Below are 16,524 nucleotides of genomic sequence, written 5' to 3' on the forward strand. Positions count from 1 at the left end.
AACTGCTGGACAGTCCACCTCTTCATTTTTTATTGTAATAAGATCGTGCACCAGGCACCAAACTCTGTCTTCAGGATTATGTCTGCAAGTTGGAAGAACAAAACCCATGCTGTTTTACGTGGACCATTTTAAACGCGTACACAAGATGGAATCAGGAAAAAACACACACTGTTGGTGGAAGCTTTACATCTCCTGTATCTGGATCTGTAAATTTACTGAAAAGGTGTACAGGAATATAACTGAAAATATAAAAGCCAGTACAGTACACGTTATGCCAGACACACAACAGTTCCCCACACCTGGAGTCCCCCCCCCAGTGGTTATATGTGGTTATATGTGCTCTTTCAGGGCTTGCGCTCTCCTAAAACCCAGTGCCTCTCCCACGCAAACCCTGCAGTGTTCTGAACAACCCTTCTTCTGAACAGCAAAATTGAACACTTTTCGGTAAACTGACAGTTGCCATTTCTGATCTCCCAGGGTGCCAGAAAAGACTCCCAAAACCACAGCATTGCTGATCTCACTTACGTTGTGACACAGTAAGGGAATGCAACAGGGGCAGAAGGAAAGGAGGAAAGAACAAGAAGAGCAGAATGCAACCAGGCCATACAAGCCCGATCTGCACCTCAGTGAAGGCTATAGTATTTTCCCCTACTTCAACACACCTCTCTCTTATCAGGCACAAGGCAACACCACCTGCGCCATCAAAGCAATAGAGCTAATGTTGCAATTAATCCTGTAACGATCCGCTACTAGGAGGTGGCAGCTACCAGGACAGCCAGCCAGCCACGTCATCTGAAGCACAGCTGTTGGCAGCATGTGGGGGCTCTGCACAGCTGGTATACACAAAAGGGTAGCTGGAATACACAAAAGGGTGGCTGGTAACCTGATCTCAGAGTAATACCTGAGTTCTCTTGTCGCCCACGGTTATGCCATGGTGTAACATGTGGTTACACGTCCATGGTACACAACTGCGCAGCTTGAGCTGCTGCAGAACCAAGGAAAGCGTGTTAATGGCACGGCACCTGTCCCAGACTACTTTGGCAAGGCCTGCTGACTCAGCCATCAGCCCCTCCGGCCCATTGGGTCACTGTCGAGTGTGCCACCACCTCACAGCAAGCTGCAAACAGGAATGAGGGCAGGAGTGAGAAGCATCCTAGACATCACAAGCAGTTGCCAAGGTCTAGCTAGAGCCTTGCTTACGGCACGGATGCACTTTATCTCAGTTTTCAGGAAAGCACCACATGGCTCATCTTGCGTGTGCTCTGCTCCTTAGAGGAGGAGGGTAAGGAGGAGAAGTCAGCAAGTGACGCCCGATATAGTGCCTGCCTGAGAACCACAACCTCAAGGCACAGCTGCTGGTTTCTCTCTGTCCACACCAGCTGCAGAGATCTTCCTTGCAGCTTCCAGCCCAGAGCACAGCTAGACATTCAAAGAGAAATCTAAGGGCAACATTTATCCAAATGAATTTCTGCCTCGTCACCCATACAGCAAGTGAAGAACAAATGCTCTTCGTCTCTAGTAACCCCAAACATCTGGTATATCGCAGGCCTCAGGGATTCATCTCTGGCCAAAACTGGAGGTGGCCATTAGAATGGTATTTTAAATGTAACGTCAAAACCAGCAGCTCAGGCATCGCATTTGGAGCCTACAACCTCCTTGACTTCCCACCTCAGGTTTTGAAACTAAGGTTACAGCTACACCACACTAGTGCATGGCTGACTGGGTCAACAGGTTTTAAGCTGCCTAGTTTATACACCGTCTGTAGCGCTGGCTTTGTGCGCCAGAAGAAGTTTCAGAAGACTAGAGCGCACTTAAAGAGAATGAAATAAACCTAAAAATAACCTCCAGCAAGGGCCAGACCTAACCACACCGGAAACATTTGTATGAAGAGAAACAAAAGCAAAGTAATGAGTTGCACTGCCAATACAATCAGAACTTAGGGGCAGAAGTGGCAGAAGTGTCAGTTACGTGTTATTTAAAACTATAGTTAATAAAAATATTAGCATTTTGTTAATCAGGGTAACTAAAATCCGATGCAGCTAAGATTGCAGACAGCAACACAGCTGGGCTGGTTGTGGCAGCTACTGTCCTCTGTCAGATATCTGTGCAGGGCAAGGTGATTGCTTCGTAGATGAGTGGTTATACATGGAAATACTTGCTTTCTGAGAACCGACTGGCTCTCCCAGACATTGAAGACCCCTTGATTTTTGGAGGGGAGGCGCACACGGATAGCTGCGGTGTGGCAGGACAGAGCCTTTTGCTTCGCACTGATTCTTGAAGTAGTACATCCCAGAGTGCAATACAACCGGTGCTATAGCCACGGCCAGACATAACACCTATATATATATAAGATCAGACATAATACCCTCTACATTTACTCTTCCACTAACGCCGCGACCCGCCGCCTCCCTGCGGGACGACGGCACGGGCAGCGGGGGCGGCCCCTCCGCTTCTCCCCCGAGCCGTGCCCGGCCAGGCCGGGGCGGGCGGCGCCGCCAGCGCCACCTCAGCACTGCCGGCACCGGGGGCGGGGCGGCGGGGCGGGGCGGCGCCCTTAAAGGGCCCGACCAGGCCCCGCTGTCACCCGCGACCCCCGAGCGGGGCCGAGCAGGAGGGAGAGGCGGCAGCGGCGGCGGGGACACCGTCCCCCCCACCCTCCCCGGCCCTGCTCGGCGGTAGCACCTTCCCACCGCCCCGGCCCAGCGCTACTGGACAGCCGCCGCCGGACCCTCCCTCCCACCGCCCCCCGCCGGACTTTGCCCGGCCCGGTGTTTCCCAGCGGCGGCGCCACTACGTCGAGGTCCTGGCGCGAGGAAGCCCCGACCGTGCCGTGCCGCCCCCATCCCACCAGCCTCCACGTTGACGGGGCCGCCCCCCCGCGTCCTCCGTGACTCACTCCGGCCGGTGCCCGCTCGCTCGCCCAGCTGGAGAACCGGAGCGTTCCTGGGAGAGCGGCGCGGCGCCCGCCCCGCCGCCTATATAGTCCGGGCCGCTGCCAATCCCCGGCCCGCACGTCAGCGGGACATGCCCCTTCCTTCCCCTTCCCGGCGGGGCCGGCCCGCCACGCGTGTCCCGCACCGCGGGGGCGCGCGCCGCCCCCCTCCCCCCCCCCCGGCCTGTCCCGACCCACCCCGCGGTTCCTCACGGCGAGGGAGAAGAGCCGCGCTTCCACCCGCGCTGCACGCCCCGGGGGGAGGGCCGAGCCGCCGCCCGATTCCCGGTCCTGGCTGCCACCCGCGGGAGAGCCCCCGGACGCTTTCCTCAAACAACGGGTTCAGGTACGGGAAGAGCCTCCCGGCTCGTGGCCCGGCGGCTGCCGGAGGAACGCGGGGGGCAGGCAGAGGTGCCGCAGAACCGAGCCCGCACAGCTGGCTGGCTCCGGCGCCGGGCCGGGCCTCTCAGCGCTCCCGGGACTCAGCTCAGCTCCCCAGAGCTAAGAATTACCGACTTGGTTTGGCTGAGGCTGGTTTCGCGCAGGGTTACTGAGCTGGAGCAGTTTATGAGGGCTCCGATCAGTCTTAAAACCACGGCTGGGACTGGAGAGCAGCAAACCCCGGGGCTTTTGCCCTGTCCCACCAGTGGAGAGGGATGCTGAGGCTCCAGCCCCAGAAGGCTGGTTGTTCCTCCACATCTTAGGTCAAAGCAGCAGCAACCTGGTGCTCAGGTTGCAGACAGAAGGGGTAAGGTAAGAGCAAGATTAAAAAATAAATTTAAAAAATAATTGCCCCCCCCCCAAGAGAGCCCCTCTCCTTATTCCAATCTCTAATTTGAAAATGGGGAAGAGTGAAGGAGGGGAAAGGCAAGCCAGCAAGCACAATACCCTCCTTTCCTGCAGAGAGGATGTTTATTAAAGTTTGTGCAATATAGATGTTTTTAATTATTAGCCCTGCACCCTCAGGGAACCAAGGAAAAAAAAAAGTCACATCAGTGTAAAAATACATGGAATTTGAACTGATTTCTACATTAGCTCAGTCTCTGCCCATTTTCCTACACAGGATTCATTTTCCTCATCATTCATAACTTGCGTTCAGTGACTGGTTTTCTCATTCACACCCTGCTCTCTCCCAGACCCTGGCAAACCAAAACGCAAGAACCTGCTTTGTGGAGCTCTGACCGCAGAAATGTGAGGTCTTTGCAATAACTGCTTTTGATTACATGCAGTCATTTTTAGAGATATTCATGAGATGTATTTACAGCAACATGGATGGTATTTAGCCTTAAATTATGATTACTTATTAGTATTGAACAAGAGTAGGAGATTTCTCCAGTTTTCATCTTTCCATCCTGTGGCAGAGAATACATCATTAAAACACTTGAACTTTCACACAAACAATTTATCACTGTAAATAAAAATACACTCGTGGGTGAAGTCAGGAAGTATGTTAAAGGGAGGAGGAGAACAGTCGTCAAGAGTTGACACCCTGCCCAGGCACCAAGATCATCCATCTCCCCCCACCCCGGCCTCTCATCAAAAAGTCTGTCTGTCTCTGCAAGGGTGCAGGGATACTGCTCCAAGCACGGGGCTGCCACACAGAAAGGCAGCAACCACTGCTGCCACGTCATATATGCTCCAAGAGCTGGCTCAGGCTCCTCTGAAAAAAAAAAGTCTCAGCTGTAGATGCCAGCAGCACCCTGTAAGACACTCGTGAGCAGGCTGGCACCTACTGAGGCAAAGGTGGCTCGTGCAAAAGCAGAGCTTTGGGGACCCAGGCAAACCACAGCACCTCCAGACTTTGGAACCTTCTGCTTCCAGGCAGCAGCTGGGAGTGCAGGGGATAGAAATTTGGGACTTGGAGCCTAGCACTCTGAACCTTGCTCAAGGTGCACAATGCTTTTCTGGTGCTTTCGCTCCCTTGTGTTCACCTCCCCAGTGTAAAGCAAGCAGCCTCTTTCAAAGCTTTAACTTCGCTGCATCCAATTAACTCCGACATGGGCAAGTACTGCAATCCCCCGTGCTAGGGGAGCACAGGAGCATCACAACCCCTAGCCTACAGCATCATACTGAAACACCAACACCCCCCTCCCTCAACTCCATCTCATTGTCCAGTTCAGCAGGGGCCCTCGGTGGGGACGTGCCACCTCGTGCTTATGGGACAACTGTACGCCCCTCTCCTGCTCTGTCTAGGTAGTGTTGCTGCAGCCACTGGGGTTGCTAGGACATTATGGATTTCTGGCTTTTAGCACAGCTTCCTCTCCAGTACTGTTTAAGAGGGAATCTTCCCCACACATTTCTGTAGCTCTTCCTTTAATTTGCAACTGCAAGTAGTGAGAGGGAAGCCTGCCAGGCCCAGAAGTTACTGGAAGGCCTAGCACATCCACTGTGTGCCACCCTCAAATGATGATTTCTGCTGAAGGAAACCAGTCACAGGCTGTTCTCCTGGGGGAAGAGGGTAGTTGGGGGGAGAGCTCACCTGTCCTCCCACATTAAGTACAGAAGTTTCCTGCGCAAATTGGTAGTTCATCTCTCCAGTCTGAGGGACGACACAGAAATGGGACCAGCAAAAATCTGAAATGCACGCAGACATAAAACTAACACTGAACAGGTTTGGTGTTTTGGAACACATGTTCACCAGTGTGAAAGCAAAGGTTGAGGAGTTAAGAAGCTTTCCATAATCACACCACCCCAGAACTCTTGAGGAAGGGAGAGGAAACTTTCAGCTCCTTTATACCAGTGGAGCAAAGACCACAAAAAGGTTGGTCTTTCCTGGCACATCCACCCTCAGCTGAGCTAGGATTTTGCAAAGGATTTCTTCTAGCCTGTTCTTACAAGAGATCCCTATTTTTCCTGCCAGAAACTGCAAGCCTTATTTGGAAAGCAACCCAAGTATGCTCCAAAGAGTGTATGCTGTGACTATTTCCTGTTAAATATAACTCCAGATTTCTAAAACTGTACAAATAAGCACCCTTTTTGTACTTTGGGTGCTACCCCACAGGCTGAAGTCAGAGAATACCACAAAAGAACTGCCCCTGAAAGCATCCATTTGAGCACATCCCTTACTAGTGGCATGAGGAGAAAAGGGGTGCGTGAATACTTTGGATCATACTAGAAAAAAAAGTGGAAGAGGATTCAGGACACTGGGCACTTGTATGCCAGAGAGTACTTGGGTTCTCAGCCAAAGCAAGCAAGATACCCCTCTTGGCTCTAAAGCTATTGCTATGGCTTGCCATGGGATCTTCCAATATAATGTTTTTATTCCTACAAGTAAATTGAAATTAAGGGTCAAGTTATATAGACCCTTCTGCTAAGAGAATGAAAGAAGTTTCATCATAAAAAAAATGACTGAATGTGAGTCACGTTGCTTTTGTCTCCGTGACTTTGAGACCAGATTTTCTTTATTTGACATGAAGAAGGAAACTTCCAGGGACATGCAAGTCTGGCACCTCTCTTCCCCATTCACACATCAGTACTAGAAAGAAATTATTCTGTAGGCTAAATTCTGCCCCCTTGGCTGTACTTAATGCATGGCTGCCATCTTCAGAGGCCCACTGTAAATCCCCAAGTAGAGAACTGCTGGTAGAAAGAGAAGAGTTCTCCTGAGCCTATACACTAATCCCAACTCCAACCATTTAGTCACATTGTGAAGAAGAGAGGGAGACGGAATGAAAATGAGTGACTGCATGTGTTTGTCTCACACAAGACCTAGGTGGTATACATAAGGGGTCTCAGGGGAGTGCAACACCACTTGCCTTTTCCCTGGTAGATCTACGCTGTTTATCAAGGGCAATTTTCTTGCACAAGCAGAGGAACTGACCAGACATTGAAGGCAGGTGACTAACCTCAGCAGACCTCTCAGGCCAAATGGTTGTTTAAAAGACTTTTTATTTTCTGAGCACCCTGACAATAAAATTATGCAACTGTCAGCTGCAAACAATATATGCACTGCCCTTCCTAGTCTATCACAGGATGCTCTGTAAAGGGGAAAGCAAAGGAAGAACAGGAGCAACTTACTGGGGTGGACAGAGTTCTAACATGAACAAGTAGCTTCAAGCCTTCTGACTACAGAGAGGAAAAGCTGCTAGTTAAGGGGCAGATATGTATGGTTTACAGAGGGACACTGTGAGAAAACTAGATTTACTGGTTAATGTAGACAAACCAGTCAAGAGGCTTGAGCTCTACTCTTAGTTTTGCTACTGATCTGGTGAATTGACTGGTGAAATTCTCTCAGTTGCCCTGGCTGCACATAGAGAGCGATCTTCGTTTACTCTGAGGACTCATTATTTCATCTCAGGTTGTTCAGAACACTGTGATCCTCAGATGCCAGGTGCTATGACAAAACAAATGCAATTTCAGAAATGAGGAAGAAAGTCAATGGACAGTTTAATAAAATCAATGCAAAAGCAAAGCAAAAGGAAGTCACAGAGGACAGGTCAGAGTCCATCCTTCCACTTCCACTGGGAGAGAAATCTGATTATTTAACACAAACTTGGCTTTCAGGAGAAGTTAGGATTTCAAATAACCGAGATAAAATGGAATGAGATGAAAACAGAACTAATTCATTCAGACCAAGAATAACCCATCTGTATTTTGGAGATGATTGTAGGCAAATTTAGGAATTGAAAAGGCTGTCAAAGTAGAAGCAAATTTCATGTTCTTGGCCTTGGGGAGCCTTTGAAGAGGAATACTTTTTAAACATGAGGCTCAAAGTGAAATAAAGTATCTTCCTGTGTTGTTTCCCAATAAAGCAAAACACTAACTTGACTCAATAATGGGAAGAGATTAAGAAAACAGATTCCTGATATATTGCCTGGAAAGTGGCAATAGCACAGAGTAGCAGAAGTGAAAGAAATCACAGAAATATAGGATATCTGACAACAGGCTGGAGGTCCAAGTTTCTGGCATCTCTAGTCCAACCTCCTGCTCAAAGCAGGGTGAGACCAGGGCATTCAGAGCTTTCTTCAGTCACGTCTTGAAAACCTTCAAAGCCACACCAACTTTCTGGGCAACCTATTCCAATACCTTACTATCCTAACAGTGAAAAAGCTTTCCTGCTTGCAGTCAGAACCTTTAATGTCAATTTTGGCTCTTTATGCTAATCTGAACTTGCTTTTTAAATTACCACCATGCTGCATGCTCATCATACACTGGTGCTTTCAGAGTGGTGCTGCAGCACTGTTCAACCTGCACTGCAGAAGGAAAAAATCTTCCACAAATAATTAGCTGAGAGCAACTTCCCAAAGCCTGCTTGGATACTTGCAGTTAAATATCACAGTTACCCAAGAAGTGAGGATTGCAGAGATACTGCAGAACAAAGCACACACGATTCCCTTTCTGTTCCTCAAAAGGAAAATTTTACTTCACCCTCCTTTGGCTACTGGTTTGGAGTTCTTCTGTTTATCTTTACAGTGTCTCACTCCCTCTCCCTCTCAGCAATTGCAATGTGAAATGAACACATGGCAATTTTTTCTTCCCCCCCCAACAGATGCTGCCAGCAGCTCTCATGCACTACATATCACCTATCTTGGAAAGGCAAGGGACTTGCAAGCCCTAAACTTACCCTTTTTACCCTTTTTCACATTAACTGTCATACGTTTAGAAAACTCAAAGCTGACTATGTCCCTTAGCTTGAACATGTCACCATGCTCCCTAAGACCCTCCTACATATACTCTTAGGCGGATGCTCTGCAAGGCAGAACAGCCTGCTTATGGCAGTTCATAAAGACAACAAACACTTTTTTTCACAGAGACTTGATTAAGTAAATAGATACAGCAAATGAAAAAAAAAAAAAAAGAAAAGTGGTAAACTAAATGAGACTTCTCAAATTATATTTTCTGGGGGCAGGGGACAATTTGCAACTTGAACATGGAAACTGTAAATAGACATTTAGTTTTGTCTGTTTCGTTTGGGTTTTTGCCTTTTTTTTTTTTTTAAATCTTGCTTAGCTACTTCTTTGATTCTAGGTATTGTACAGAAACACCTAAGCAAGGCTGCTCAAGGCTCCTTGAAAGGTTTTAAAGATTCCTCAGTTACTAAAGTTTATTGGATAACAAAGACTTAAGAGAATGCTGGAGCTCCATTTTTATAAACTTTATACGTACTCTGGTATGTTTTTCTCTAAGTTCCCGTTCCCCAAGTCACATGGCTTCATGAGACACTATTTTGTAGATTTTTTCTTTATTTCTAACTTTCAGTTACAATAAGCAGTTTGAAAATATAACCCAGAAAAGTTAGCATTACTGTGACAAACAAAAACCTCAAAAGAATAAAATAATTAAACTTGCAGCGGAGCTAGTGATTTGTTTCAAGAAGGAAGGGACAATTAAAATTGGAAAAAAAAATTCAGTTTGGCAACAATTCCTCTAAAAAGGCATTAAAGTAAATATCTGATTCCAATGGCCACTTTTTAAAAGCAATGGTAGGATCTTTGCTATTTAAGCACAGCCCTCCCTTTGTCCTATTCATAGCACATGCAACAGGGGCTCAACATATCCACAGATGAGCACTAATTCCTAATCTCTACTAGGCCAAGCAAAAGGCTCTTCATGTGTTAGACAGAATTACATCACGGTGATCTAAACTGACAGTGAAAAAAACAGACGGTCTTCTCTTCCAAATCTGCAAGGCCACTCTAAGCCTGCTATGAAAGAAGAGGCAGAGAGAGATAGCGAGAACTCAGTAGAACTAGTTCCACTAATTGTAACAAATAATACTATTTTATGCTTAAAACCTCTTTTCATAACTGAATCATTTCCAGTCCCACCCCGCTCGTCTTTGGACCGAACTAGAAGGGTACATGTGCCATTTTAGGTACAAGTGTTTTGCTTTGATACCTCATGCTGTACAGTCTTCCAACCACACATTTTTATTGTCTTTTGGATTAACAGAATAGTGCCCTGAACAAGATGAGTTTTCAAATAAAATAGAGGGGCTAACATTTCCTAAATTTCCAAGAACTTCTAAACTGCCTAAATACTCACTGCTTGCTCTCATTTTTAGCCACAACCAACAGAGCCATCAATTCAGGATTTCAATTTCATGAAACTATTTATAAGAGAAGATGTAGAACTTTAAAGTTTTCTCAATGCTAGTTAAGCTCTACTTTTAAGCAAGTAACATATCTACAGCTTGCTAATCTCCAGAGATTTCAAGGGTCCTTGTAAGACCAGGTGCCTAAATCCCAGCAGGCTATACCAACTGCTGAAGTATTCATTTTGAAAACAAAAGCATATGCAATAACAGGCCAACCATAACATATTGCCATCCGTACTCTCACTCTGCCTGCTCTGTGAGTTGTTCTTCTCTGCTTTCCTTTCCACTGCTCCAACACAGGTTTACATTCAGCTTTATCACTTGAACAGAGATAATGGCAAGCTTGCTTTGTACTGTGCAATGGAAACAGTTGGGGCCTGGTTCGCAAAGAGCAGAGCGCTGCTCCCCTCTCTGGGAAGGGCAGGGGAGGTCAGACAGCCCACACAGACTCCAATGTCCACTGGAGAGACACAAACACCCCCAACTCCTCACCCAAGGTTGCTGGGGCAGGCAGCAACAAATCCATTTCGATGGCTCCTGGCCTCTTGCCCCACTGAGGCTTTCTCTGGCTTTGCCTCTGTGCATTCCAGTGGGGAAATTTTCCTTGCATCAACTCTGTCCTTTACTCTCTTCCTTTTTCCTAACTCAACCCATGTATCCATCCCACACCCAACATCCATGTTCCTGCCTCACAACCTGGCCTAGGCTTTGTTTGTCACTCATCTTTGGCAAATATCCAGCTTATTTTGTGAAATACCTAGTTTAATTCTCAGTGCCAGAAACACGGGGATAGACAAAAACACAGTACCAGAAACAACATGAAAAGAACCACCAGCAAGTGGTACTATTGCAGGTGGTACCGCCTCAGCTGAGCAATGGATGTCTAGGTGTTCAGTGTTCCTTTAACAGAAAAAAAATGTCTTTACCATTTTTTCAGACAACCCACAGCAAAACCTTTGAAATACAGTCAACCAAAACTAGCAGGGGCAGGGGAAAAGGGACAGGGGAGCAATGCCCCATGCTACGTGCCAATACTCTAAACCAAGCCTGACATTTGAATGATGCAAGAAAGTTATTCCAGTTATCCAGTCCCTGATGAAAAATACGTCAGAGGTTAGCTTTACGAAAGCTAGCCATACCTGCCTCGTGATATTTACTGTGAGATATGAGACCAGTAACCTTCCTTCAAAACCAGAGTGCTGATACGTATAGGCCAGGCAGCAGTTTTATGGGCTTCAACAGAGACCCCAACAAGCAATGATTAGCTTAATAACACAGGGGCAAGGCTGGGTCCTGCCACCTCCAAACTAAGTAGGAATAGTCAAAATACTACAAGTCTTTCTTCCTTAAAACCCAGTTAGTTAGTTGCTAGGATATCGGACTACTACAGCACACGAGTATCAACTGTCATGGTATCAGCAATCGCTTCCAGAAATTTTCAGTCACAGATATCTCCTGTGCAGGTAAAAGGTATGTGTACACACCAGTTATATGTGTGGATGCTTTTACCAGAATCACCCCGATTTGTGACATACACTTATATGCAAGCCACCTGTGGAATTTTGTTTGTTGGTTTTGGATTTCTCTGTTTGGGTGTTTGTTTTCTTTTCTTCCACTAATGCAAAACAAATCTATCTGTTCCATTCCCAAATGGTTCTTTCTCATCAGTGAAAAATCTATAGAAAAGACAACAAAACTCTTGCTGGAAAACAGTTCCGGACACTGTGCTGCCGAGTGTAAGAGAATCTGGTACTACTTCCATTTTACGTCAGCAAGTAAATCCACTTTACTTTATAATTAAATTAAACAGCATCGTTTAAGGGAGGTCGCATGAATATTACTGTGCTATTCAATCCTCTCAAAGGCAAAACTTCTCCTGTGAATCATAATTTCTTTGTGTCTTACAGCTACTGAACCAATCCCTTCCACTCTTCCAGTGCTGTTTTACCACTGAAGTTAAACTCATTATGATTTCCTCTAACCGAGCATTTTGTAGTCCATCTTTTCTCTCAGGTTTCTCCCTGTTTTTTTCTGCCAGCTGCTTTGCAAGCACCTCTTTTGTGACTCTAGCTGGACACAGCTCCTTGCCTCAACCCCTGCTCCTCATAAAAGAGTGACATGCTTCTGTTGCTGCCTCAGCAACACAGCCACCTCCAGCAGTACAGGCAGCTGTGGCCAAGGTCAGCCCTCCACACCCATATGGCCACTGGACCAAGACAGCCGTGCTCCACCCACCTGCCCCTTGCGCTCTGCTCAGGAGCCGAGCCCACCCCCACACCGGGGCTATGCAGCACTCCTGCCAGAGCTAGGGGTTTCTTCCCAAGTCCAACAATCACAAAGAACGTGATTAGAGAGACTGCACCGCAGTGAGAGAGCATTGCTAGGACCAGAAGGGTAATGTTGAGTTCTTCTCCCCCTTTCCCCCTCACTCACATACAGGTACATGTACTCAGTACAGGCAGGCACCACTACCATTTTGCTTTATTTAGAGCAATAAGCAGAAATCCAATTGCCTTTCTTATATATGAACACAAACTTAAATGCACACCCCCTGCCTTCTTTGCAGAAGCTACCTATTAGCCCTCCCCAAAACACAGGAACACACAGACACAAAACAAAGTTACAGTACACCGAGATTAAATCAAATGGGTTTTTTTGAATCAGCTGAAGTCAAGAAATTAGGACTGCGAGGCTTAAATGTACCTAAGTTACTTACATGCCAATATATCTGGTAGTAATTTGCAACATATTAGTAGGTATCTTCAAAGCTTGAAAGATCTACCAGATGCAAGATTCCACAAAATTGAACCAGTTGTGAGAGGCAAGTGACATCAACTAGCAAGTTCAAAGAAAAATATCTGTATTACATGGTAGCTGCTAGAAAGGATGCTCATATTTCTGTCAGACTCTTAGGAAAATACCAGAGCTTCTGTAAGCAGAAACACCATCACATCACCTAAATGATGGTAAAAAGAACAACTTTGGCTTTAACACACGTAAGTTTCTTGTGAAACAAAATACACCCAGAACACTCTCCACAGCCTGACTGCCTTTTCTTGTTAGAATTAAAACCGTAAACATGTAAATCTTCCAGCAACCTAAAGTCTTCTACACACATAACATTCTAAATAAAGAAGCCTTCCCCCCTGCTTTGGCTAGAACTTCTCCTGCTTGTGTTTATTGACACATTTTTCTTCAACCTGACTCCCTGATCCTCTTCCACTGAAGTCACACCATGAGAGCTGTGGGCAACAGGAGTTCATGGAAGGAAGATGGGGAAAAAGGTCACTAGAATTATTAGGCATGCAGGACTTTCCCATGTAAGATGGTAATGTAAATCATAACATTTTAACAGCACATTTTCAGACATAAACAGTCTTTCTTTTAAATCTAAAGGACCGCTAAATATAATGCCACATGCTGAATTCTCCCAGGTATAATTTCACACCCAGATAAACTTGTAATCCAAAATTGTTCTTCTAAAACTAGGAATTTCTAAAACGAAAAGAGCACTTGAAACAAGCCCTGAACTCGAGACGCTAGACTCTTGCCCTAATTACCAGCCCAGCATGAGCACCCGAGATCCAGAGACTAGCTCTAGGTGCCTCTTGAGCTCCCTGGCAATCCCTCCCCCAACAGGCCCCACTGACCAGGACCCTCCCTCCCACTCCAAATGCAGTCTCACAGCCCACAATAAATACCACAGCCTCCCGGTAACACAGACTCTGCTGGAATAGCTTCTAGGCCAAAGCCCCAGAAAAAAACAATAAGCAAAACAAAAAACCACCAGCAAACCCCACCACACTACACAGTACAACCCAATGCTCTCTTCTTTCAAGGTTAGGGTAATTAGGAAGAGGAACAGAGGCCTAATCCTGCAGTTGGGTTTTACTCTCCTACCTCTTTACCTGTTCTAATATTTTAATACAACTAACACCTACTTAATTCTTGCACAGGCCTACGTTGCAAAAGTTTTACAGGCTTTGGGCCCTCAGTGATGTGCTCTTGAACAAGTTAAACTCGTTACATCCTGGGCGAACATGCCTTTCTCAGCCCACTTTAAAAACCCCTGTTGCAACTTCTTCAGGGGTGCATGTCTTTGTCAAGCTTCTAACAGCATTTCCATAAGAGTAATCCTACACAGAGGAGGCTATTATTGGGCTTGATCTACCAGGTGCTAAAAGTCTTGTACTTTTGGTTACAGTGTCCTGCCAGGCTATGCTTGGGTGCCTACTCCTGCTAAGAATGAGACCAACTGATCTGTAGCTTCTCTCTTTCTGGAGGCAAGGAAAGTGTGAAGGCAGTTTCCAGACTTTCCAGCTTCAAAACACCCATAAGGACACTTGCCAGAGTGTTGCTGCTTTGCTTTAACATTCATTTTATAAGCTTTGCACAGTATAGGCCCAAGGATTTCCTTCTGTAGAATTCTTGAACACAAAACAAAGTTGAACCGTTGCTGAATGACTTTTTTTTAAAGGGGAAAAAACATTTTCACATAAATCTGGTATTCTACAGAAACACACAGCTCAAGTTGTCGGACACCCTCCCAGTCATGACGAATGAACTTTTTCAACCGCACACCCGCATTCAGTTTGAACCACTGCTGACTATTCAAACCATCTCACTGGTAGTGATCTGGGTGAATTACCTAAATTCTCACAGTAGCACAATCCTAAATGCATTTGTACCAGCTTAACGTGCTTCTATATGTGAAGGGAAGAGTATGTTTAGGGAAAGGTGGTATCAGCTGAAATACTGTAACTGATAAAACATCCCAATTCTCTTTGAAAAGGCATGAACTGCACAGGCTGGCTTCTCTGGGATGGTTCTCCACACTGATAACAGCTATGAAAACCAAGGTTACAGAGCTCTCTTCTAAGAGACAACAAGAAATCAGCTTAACTTGTAATGAAGGAAGAGACAGGAGTGTGTGTCACACTATCAGGAGTGAAACACTGGAACAACTAATAGAGGACAAACATGGAGCAATCTTTCTTAACGGCTTCTTAGAAGCCACTTAAAACTGCCTTTTGAGAATAATCTAGGCTTACTATATCTTGGACAGTGGCAAAGCTTAGACTAGATGACGACACCACCTCTTCCACTCTACATATACAGGCCTCCACATCTAGTGAGAGCTTTTCCTGTGCCTGTCATTCCGATCTGTGAAAAACTACACTACTGTAGACTTCTTTGGAAAGAAAAGGCTGATTTTTTTTTTGTGGCTTGAGTATGTGGGTGGCCCTGTCTACGACTTGGGCCACACTGCATGAAAATCCACATGCAAACAGGAAGACTTTTTCTTCTAACAGCTTAAATCTAAACAGGCAAAGGGTTGGAGATAAGAGAGCTTTAGCAGACACACAGCTACAAATTACATTACTGCTTCCTTTCCTGCCTATGAAATGATACCTGAAACACCACTTTTCAGTCTAGTTTGGGAGGGGGGAAAAAAAAGCCATTATACTATGTATTAAATTGTCTTCTAACTGAAAAGAATTGTGTAGCATTTGGATAGCAACAGTAGGAAAAATGGAGACTATATCATCGGGCAGCAGCTTCACTTGCCTTACTAAACAGAAAACATGCAATAAAGCAATACAGCACGTATCAGTCTGCAGAATTTTCTGTCATTACACAACAGTATAGGAGAAGAACTGACTCCTTCAAAGTCCTTGGGAGTGTGAACATCTCTGATTTTCACTTCCCAGCCACAGAGTTGTGAATTTGGATTCAAATCCTAAACTAGAGCTGTGAATTCAAGGACCTTGGCTCATCTCATCAGTTATAAGCGAGCTGCCCTTGCTATTACTAACATTCCCAGCACGACCCACTCTCTTGCATCTCGTCTTTCAGTGGAAGGAATTGCTCTTGCCAGTTGGGAATCCTTCCTGCCTTTTGGAGAAGGCCAGCATGGGAAGCGCAACTTATCATGTGTCAAACCACTTTAGCTACAGCTAAGCTGGGTCGAAGGATCACAAACTCCCCGCACTTAACCCTCTTCAGTTCCATTTGATTGCTGGATCACCCTGTTCTATAAATAACCTGCAGTAAAGCCGTGCTACAGGAGCAGAGGGCGGTTCAGTACAGAGGTAGAATCCCCCCGCTATCGCTCGGAGGCGGCCGGCTCGAACTGCGGAGCCCGAAGCGAGGCAGGAGCCCTTGCCGGAGCGGCCCACCGCCGGCGCCAACCGGGAAGGCCCAGACCATAGAGCCGAGCCGGACGCTCGCTAGACCTTCCGCCCGCGGAGCCCGTCTCTCTGCTGCCGCCATCTTGTTGGAGGCAGCGGAACCCGCCCGGCCGCAGAGCCGGACCCGCACCCTCCGCCCGCTTGCCTCTGGCGCTCCCCACCCCCTCGCGCGGCCAGCACCGCCGGCTGCGGGGCCGCTGTTACCTCTAGTGGGCCCGCAGCAAAGCCTAGGCTGGGTACGAAGCCGAGGGGCCGGCCGCCATCTTGGTAAGAAAGAGGGATGTGCGTGACCTACCAACATACAAGTGGTCCCTCCCCCACGTGCCCTCGGCCGGCGGGTTGCTATGGGAACAGGGGGGGCGCAT

At 46.7% G+C, this 16,524-nt stretch overlaps 1 protein-coding gene across 2 annotated transcripts in view; it reads right to left on the reverse strand.

The window, feature by feature from the left end:
- Positions 1 to 16,504, reverse strand: part of HDLBP (high density lipoprotein binding protein) — a 39,613-nt gene extending 23,109 nt beyond the window's left edge. Inside the window, exon 1 of one of the 2 annotated variants that reach the window (XM_064457035.1) lies at positions 16,364 to 16,504. The gene's annotated coding sequence lies outside the window, so the exon portion shown is untranslated. Of the gene's footprint in view, positions 1 to 2,896; positions 3,021 to 16,363 lie in introns of those variants that run through there. The other variant, XM_064457036.1, reaches the window with a different exon arrangement.
- Positions 16,505 to 16,524: the final 20 nt, after the last annotated feature.

The sequence above is a fragment of the Phalacrocorax carbo genome, chromosome 7 (genome assembly GCF_963921805.1).
Source record: "Phalacrocorax carbo chromosome 7, bPhaCar2.1, whole genome shotgun sequence".
NCBI lineage: Eukaryota > Metazoa > Chordata > Aves > Suliformes > Phalacrocoracidae > Phalacrocorax > Phalacrocorax carbo.